The following is a 9,010-nucleotide window of genomic DNA, read 5'->3' as shown; positions in this document are numbered from 1 at the left end:
TCTCCACCCAACGTCAGTTTCAGACTGTGGTTGAACGTCCTGTGATTAGTGGTAAAGTAGGAGGAATTTATTTTTGCTGGATTCAGCTGGAATTTATATTCCTTTGCCGATCTAATTACAATTTCCAAGTCCTCATTCAATCATTTTCCAATACCTCTATTTCACAACCCAGGATGAAGCACAATAACACCTGCATACATGTACACAGTTTATTTCAAGCCACCTGGCAGTCCAGAGGAGTACAGTAGGAAAAGAAGAGAACTTCAAACTGAGTCCTGAGGAACTCCCACCCTGAGTGGCCTGGTCTCCGAAAAAGTACCATTTAATCTTATTTTTATTTTCCTATATGATAGGAAATCTCTTATCTAAAGGTACATTTTTACCACAGATTCCCTTCTCACTGAGTTTCACTAAGAACTTATCATGTCAAACCTATCAAATGCCGCACTGAGATCCAGAAAGGCTCTTATTGATGACTAGTGGCTTTTGTTGGAATCCATCAATACTAGTCTGACAGAAGGCCAACAGTAAGTCCATAGCTGAGTACAAGAGCCTGTATGCCTTTGGGTAGGTTCTATTTTCCTTTCTTTTAAAAATCACCATAGAAGCCTTGTTTGAACCATTCTTTCCATTGTCTTTCAAAGGTGACTTGAAGATACAGGGTGATAGCTTCCCAGAGAAGTGGCATCCTTGCCAGTCTTAAGAAGAGGGACAATAACTGCTAACTTCCACCATTTAGGTATCTTCCCTTTTAACCATGATTCTTTTATGATTTGTGATGGAAGGCACCCCTGTATTCACACCCTACACACTTTGTACAAGGCATGCCTTGAGATGTATCATTTGAAAACTCATAATTTGCTGATCACTAATATCATGGTAAAATGCATGTAGCAATATTATATGAAAAGTTATGAACATAAGCTTAAATCATGACTGAAGTGTGTTTCCCAGATAAGTCTGGGGAATGGCTCAGTTTCTCCAAGACAAAGGGCAAGCTGATGCCCCAACAAGGTGTCAACAAAGCTGATGGGTCATCACCTATAAATCGGCCATTCTTTGGCAAGAAAGGGGGGCAGGGACAAAGAGATCTGCCTCTTAAGCAAAGAAATAGCTGAGGTCTCCTTCCTTCACCAGACACCCTGTCTCTTGGTTCTCAGAAGGAAATGCTTTTCAAAGAGGGACTGAAACTATGAAAAGGAGGAGCAAACACCCCAAGGAACCTCTCTTCCTCTCCCTGGTCATCTCATTCTTCACACCTGAGAAGACAAAGGAAACAGCTACTGAACACAGAGGGAGGGGTCCTGACCTGAAAGTTTGGTCAATAATGCTGTTGGAAGCATGTGGTGAGAAACTTTGCCTTGAATCTAATATAGTTTGTTAAGCAAGGCACTAGAAAATGTTTTTAATCTTTATTTTAACTATTTCTGACTTTTATGCCGTATTGCTTGCACTCACTTAAAATCTGTCTTTGTAATTAATAAACTTGTTTTATTGTTTTATCTAATCTAGTGTGTTTAAATTAAAGTGTCTAGGTAACTCCCTTTAAGGTGGTAAGATGGTGTATATTATTCCTTTAAGGAAAAACAGATTTAATATATTTGGACTGTCCAGGAAAGGGTTGGACAATATATAATATATATTTCTGGGGGGAAATCCAGGACTGGGAGTGTTTTCGGGTCACCCTGCACCAATGTTAGTGAGAGCCGGAGTATAACCAAGTATGGCTAGCAGACTGCAGTTACACACAGATACTCAGAGTGTGACTTGCATGGTGGAAGGCTGTTTGTGAGCAGCCCAAGTGGGAGCTACTACCAGCAAGTAAGTCACCCAAGATTGCAGGGCAAGGGTGTCCCAGTTCCTCACTGGTCTGGATTGCACCCCGGTATTTCACAGATGCCAAACTACCTGGCTTCAACCTTCTTCCTAAAGTGAACTATATGCCAAACTGAAAGCTAGTCTTATTGAATAATAAATAAACAGAGCAGAAATGGAGGCAGATGTTGTGATTTTTTTGACTTGTCAGTTCCTTTAGAAGAAACCAGAACACTATCAACAATGCCACTCATAAGGAGGATTGGAAAGTGAAGGAATACATTAATTTTTCAATGGATTACATCACACAATGGTATATATAGTAGTAAATAGCTGATGACCTGGCTAAAACTAGAAGATTGGAAATTCAGGTTAGAATGAAAATGGTTGAGGATATTGATGCCCTATGAAGGGAAACATTAGCTGAAATAAATGGTTCAAAGATGAAAGATCTACTGATTTGATCTCAAAGTATCTTAGACAATAACATCCACGGTCATGAGATTGCAGACAGAGCGCACTGCAGGAATGAAAATCTATAGAGGTGAGACCAAGGTATAGTCACTCTGCAAGATGTGTTGGGAGCAGACCTTAATACTGGTCTATGGTTTTGAAAGTAGTGTAGTTTTAGCTGTGTCAGTCCCAGGATATTAGAGATACAAGGTGGGTAAGGTAATACCTTTTATTGGACAAACTTCGGTTGGTCCAGTAAAAGATATTACCTCGCCCACATTGTCGCTTATGCTTTTGAATGTAATATTGTAAGGAAAGTGAAACTTTTTGGATTGGACACCTTGCAGCAAGGACCCTGTGCCAGTTGCCAGATTCATTCTTGAACTGCGTAGTGTAGCCCAGTATGCCAGCTTACCTCTATTATAGTCACTGCTTTGCATTATATTCTGCTTTATTATATTCAGCAGTAATGCAAGGAACATACAGGCTTGTATCCTGTAAGACATTGGCTTCAGCAGTTAGCTTGAGGCCTATAAACTTTGGCATAGATAAACTTAGGTAACCCATAAGTTTTGGAGAACTGAAAGTAGAGTGTAGGGAGGAATTTTGTCCACAATGACATCAGCCAACCACAGAACATGAACTGACATTGGCTTCTGGAAGGTTTTGGACGGAACATCCAACCGCAAGAGTGCCATGGCAATGAATTGATGTATATGATAATGGGATGAAATCATAAATACACTAACATATAGATACTTACTAATATTTAGTAAACATTAATAAGGGGAGGAAATACAAATAAGAAAGAGGGGAGAAACCCCTATTGAATATGCATTAGATATGGTAACACCAGCGTAACATATTATGAAAGTGGCATCCCAGGGCAGTAGGAGAGAGAGATGTAGCACTTGGAAGGGGCCAGAATGATGGCCGCTGGTGAAGATGAGAAAGGTGACGGTAATGAGGAAGATAATGGCTAACATTTCAGGTTGTTCTGCAAGGGATGTTGTGAGTATGGATGTTCAGATGTACTTTCTGTATTATCTCTATCTACCTTACTGAATTAGAGTGTGTGTGACTTTGCTAAATGTATGAATAAATTTTTTATTTGTAAATTTGTTTGTAAATTTTATTTGTAAAATATAGTGTGAGTATTGCACCTATGCACATAGGGGTTCCCAACTACATAATCATTTTAATAATACTGGGCTTGATCTTGGACAAGAACCTGTTAACCCTCAAAGTGATAACTGGGAATAGTCTACTATGATGATTACAGGACACACGACCACCACCACCACCACCACCACAAGGCTAGGTGCCTTACTCCCATTTTGTTTCAAATTCCTTTATTTTCTCACCTAAATATCTTGCTTTTTCACTTGAGTTTATGATTCATGCTGTAAAAGATGATCCTTTATATAAATGACTCTACCTGGGTAACACTAGTTCTTAGGAGATGGGAGAGCCTGGAGAAAGCACTACTATCTCATGGTCTGCATTGTGCAGGAGGTCAAACTAGATGATCTTAATGGTCCCCTCTGACCTTAAAGTCTATGATTCTATAGAAAAGTTTGGTGACCCTTCATGAAACAGATACAGTGGGATTCATTCATAGTCTAGGAGACCTCAAGTCTTTTCTGTCTCAAATGTTTACAGGCCAAATTATGTGGTTCTCAATCAAAGGAATTTCAATGAGAGTTTGGTTTGATTAAGGACTACACTATGTGACCACATGATGTTAACACCACCACATTTATCTTGATTATGTTACATCAGTCGAGCAGGCTCTGATTAAGGCCTAGGTAGGGAGCGTCGAATCGTGGAAGTCAATGAATGGCTACGCAGGTGGTGTCGGAAAGAAGACTTTGGTTTCTTTGACCATGGGCTGGTGTTCCATGAAGGAGGAGTGCTGGGCAGAGACGGGCTCCATCTTACGAAGAGAGGGAAGGGGTTCCCTCCTGTGAGGGGAGGGCTCCTGCCTCATACTGGGAATGAGGGGCGATCAACAGGTTATCTCAAGTGCTTATATACAAATGCACAAAGCCTTGGAAACAAGCAGGGAGAACTGGAGGTCCTGGTGATGTCAAGGAACTATGACGTGATCGGAATAACAGAGACTTGGTGGGATAACTCACATGACTGGAGTACTGTCATGGATGGTTATAAACTGTTCAGGAAGGACAGGCAGGGCAGAAAAGGTGGGGGAGTAGCCCTGTATGTAAGGGAGCAGTATGACTGCTCAGAGCTCCGGTACGAAACTGCAGAAAAACCTGAGTGTCTCTGGATTAAGTTTAGAAGTGTGTGCAACAAGAGTGATGTAGTGGTGGGAGTCTGCTATAGACCACCGGACCAGGGGGATGAGGTAGATGAGGCTTTCTTCCGGCAGCTCACGGAAGCTACTAGATCGCATGCCCTGATTCTCATGGGTGACTTTAATTTTCCTGATATCTGCTGGGAGAGCAATACAGCGGCGCATAGACAATCCAGGAAGTTTTTGGAAAGCGTAGGGGACAATTTCCTGATGCAAGTGCTAGAGGAGCCAACTAGGGGGGGCGCTTTTCTTGACCTGCTGCTCACAAACTGGGTAGAATTAGTGGGGGAAGCAAAAGTGGATGGGAATCTGGGAGGCAGTGACCATGAGTTGGTTGAGTTCAGGATCCTGACGCAGGGAAGAAAGGTAAGCAGCAGGATACGGACCCTGGACTTCAGGAAAGCAGACTTCAACTCCCTCAGGGAACGGATGGCCAGGATCCCCTGGGGGACTAACTTGAAGGGGAAAGGAGTCCAGGAGAGCTGGCTGTATTTCAAGGAATCCCTGTTGAGGTTACAAGGACAAACCATCCCGATGAGTCGAAAGAATAGTAAATATGGCAGGCGACCAGCTTGGCTTAATGGTGAAATCCTAGCGGATCTTAAACATAAAAAAGAAGCTTACAAGAAGTGGAAGGTTGGACATATGACCAGGGAAGAGTATAAAAATATTGCTCGGGCATGTAGGAATGCTATCGGGAGGGCCAAATCGCACCTGGAGCTGCAGCTAGCCAGAGATGTCAAGAGTAACAAGAAGGGTTTCTTCAGGTATGTTGGCAACAAGAAGAAAGCCAAGGAATGTGTGGGCCCCTTACTGAATGAGGGAGGCAACCTAGTGACAGAGGATGTGGAAAAAGCTAATGTACTCAATGCTTTTTTTGCCTCTGTTTTCACTAACAAGGTCAGCTCCCAGACTGCTGCGCTGGGCATCACAAAATGGGGAAGAGATGGCCAGCCCTCTGTGGAGATAGAGGTGGTTAGGGACTATTTAGAAAAGCTGGACGTGCACAAGTCCATGGGGCCGGACGAGTTGCATCCGAGAGTGCTGAAGGAATTGGCGGCTGTGATTGCAGAGCCATTGGCCATTATCTTTGAAAACTCGTGGCGAACCGGGGAAGTCCCGGATGACTGGAAAAAGGCTAATGTAGTGCCAATCTTTAAAAAAGGGAAGAAGGAGGATCCTGGGAACTACAGGCCAGTCAGCCTCACTTCAGTCCCTGGAAAAATCATGGAGAAGGTCCTCAAAGAATCAATCCTGAAGCACTTGCATGAGAGGAAAGTGATCAGGAACAGCCAGCATGGATTCACCAAGGGAAGGTCATGCCTGACTAATCTAATTGCCTTTTATGATGAGATTACTGGTTCTGTGGATGAAGGGAAAGCAGTGGATGTATTGTTTCTTGACTTTAGCAAAGCTTTTGACACGGTCTCCCACAGTATTCTTGTCAGCAAGTTAAGGAAGTATGGGCTGGATGAATGTACTACAAGGTGGGTAGAAAGCTGGCTAGATTGTCAGGCTCAACGGGTAGTGATCAATGGCTCCATATCTAGTTGGCAGCCGGTATCAAGTGGAGTACCCCAGGGGTCGGTCCTGGGGCCGGTTTTGTTCAATATCTTCATAAATGATCTGGAGGATGGTGTGGATTGCACTCTCAGCAAATTTGCGGATGATACTAAACTGGGAGGAGTGGTAGATACGCTGGAGGGGAGGGATAGGATACAGAAAGACCTAGACAAATTGGAGGATTGGGCCAAAAGAAATCTGATGAGGTTCAATAAGGATAAGTGCAGGGTCCTGCACTTAGGACGGAAGAACCCAATGCACAGCTACAGACTAGGGACCGAATGGCTAGGCAGCAGTTCTGCGGAAAAGGACCTAGGGGTGACAGTGGACGAGAAGCTGGATATGAGTCAGCAGTGTGCCCTTGTTGCCAAGAAGGCCAATGGCATTTTGGGATGTATAAGTAGGGGCATAGCGAGCAGATCGAGGGACGTGATCGTCCCCCTCTATTCGACATTGGTGAGGCCTCATCTGGAGTACTGTGTCCAGTTTTGGGCCCCACACTTCAAGAAGGATGTGGATAAATTGGAGAGAGTCCAGCGAAGGGCAACAAAAATGATTAGGGGACTGGAACACATGAGTTATGAGGAGAGGCTGAGGGAGCTGGGATTGTTTAGCCTGCAGAAGAGAAGAATGAGGGGGGATTTGATAGCTGCTTTCAACTACCTGAAAGGGGGTTCCAAAGAGGATGGCTCTAGACTGTTCTCAATGGTAGCAGATGACAGAACGAGGAGTAATGGTCTCAAGTTGCAGTGGGGGAGGTTTAGATTGGATATTAGGAAAAACCTTTTCACTAAGAGGGTGGTGAAACACTGGAATGCGTTACCTAGGGAGGTGGTAGAATCTCCTTCCTTAGAGGTTTTTAAGGTCAGGCTTGACAAAGCCCTGGCTGGGATGATTTAACTGGGAATTGGTCCTGCTTTGAGCAGGGGGTTGGACTAGATGACCTTCTGGGGTCCCTTCCAACCCTGATATTCTATGATTCTATGATTCTAAAGAAGTACGAGGTCCTGTGCGTTATGGACATTGCCGCTCCCACCTTCCTTAAACTAGACAGAGCATGTGATATACAAGACAATTTCTGCCTTAGGCAAACTTCAATGTGCTGCCCTCTTTCTATCCCCTAGAACAGAGGTTCTCAACGGAGCCGGAGGTGGGGGGCGGATGGAGTGGCATGCTGTCTGGAGGGGGGCACAGCAAGTCTTCTGATGGCTTGGTGGTTATCGTAAAAGTTGGCGGGGCTTGCCAAATGCCAGGTCCCAGTGCCACTTACTCAGGTTTGGCCCAACTAACCTCTCCAGCATGATGGGAGGAGGTGGCAGCTGGGCCAAATTTGAGTGAACGGTGTTGTAACCATATGTAAGGTTGCAGTGCTACTCAGGTTTGGCCTGGCCAACCCTCTGACATGATGTAGGGGCAGCTGGGCCAAATCTTATATGGATTTGTGACCGGGCGTACAAGGATGCAGCATCACTCAGTTTTGGGGGTTTTTTTTGTTTTGTTTTTTTTTCTGGTGGTCCAGGCTCCTCCTGATATATTCTAGTATCATCCCATGCAAAGAGCAAAAGAGATGCTTGGAATCTTGTAGAGAGTAAGGTTAAACATGGAAGACAACAAAAATATAATAATAAACTAACAGACCACACCAGAAATTTAACAGAAGCATTGAAGGTAATGTATATACAAGAAAACATACATCTCAGTCCAGAAATGATTCCTTGTCCTGTCCTTTCACTATCTGGATTTTGGATGCTTTGCTTGGTATTTGGTTAGTTGACTGAAATTATCTGAGTAAGTGGAAATGCAAGCTGTCATTTTATTATCACATATTTCTTTTACCAACCTCTCTATTTTTGTCTTGCCTCCAAGTATTCAAACACGTTATATCATGCATGGAGCAGGGAACATTTAGCCAAGGTTTCCAGCCTGGACGAGAAACCAGACAACTGCTGTGCACCTTCATCATTCTTGCACTGGCTCACAGCTTCAGGAGCTCAAGGATCTAAAATAAACAATACAAAAGAAACAACTAAGAAACAAACAAACAAAACCTTTTGGCCCAAATTTTACTCTCCAGTTCACACAGAAATGCTGAAGTCAACAGGAGTTCTGTGAATGCATCCAAGGGCAGAATGTAGGGTTTCTTTTTCTGGCTTTTATGCAAACCAGAGCAATACTGGGTCCCCATTAAGCCTCTCCACACAGCTCTTGCACCAAAGGCTTTTTTTCAGTCCTATCTGTGACTGTCTTTCAAATACAGGTATATGATGGCTGTTTGTCAAACTGCTTGCTGATAGAGTAGAGAGCCATCATCTGGTCCTTGGTGAATAAGAGGTTAATCTCGCCTCATTTTGCCTCTCTTCTTACACAGGTGACCATGGGAGCCTCATTAGATGATTGCTTGGAAGATTGCCTCTTGGAAGGCAGGGCTATAGGTTTACAGTTAAACTGAGAGAGTGAACATGTACTGTTTCTCCTTGTTTTGTTGTTGCGTGTTTTGATTTCTGGTTGTAAACATAAAATGCCAGCTTCTCCCTCCCTATTAAATCAATAGTTTTAATAGTAAATCAATAGTTTTGTTGACCTCAATGCAAATTAACACCAGCTGAGGATCTGGCCAACTACATCCATTTATATGCTCCCCCCTCACCCCAGACAATACCACTTTAATCCTTGGACTCCATCACTTCAGTTTTCCCCTAATCTAGCATGATACATCACTTGCAGTAGCCTACAGAGGAGCACTGGGCTGTAAATATGCCTTCCCCATTCACCTGTATTTCTCTTTACAAAGCCTGCCTATCAGCAATTCTGAATCATACAAAGCTGCAATGTTGTGGTTTCTGTGGCTCAAGCCCTCAGAGG

The sequence above is a fragment of the Lepidochelys olivacea genome, assembly GCF_965140295.1.
Source record: "Lepidochelys olivacea isolate rLepOli2 genome assembly, chromosome: 8".
Classification (NCBI taxonomy): domain Eukaryota; kingdom Metazoa; phylum Chordata; order Testudines; family Cheloniidae; genus Lepidochelys; species Lepidochelys olivacea.
The sequence above is the reverse complement of the archived record's forward strand: the minus strand, read 5'-3'. Positions refer to the sequence as shown.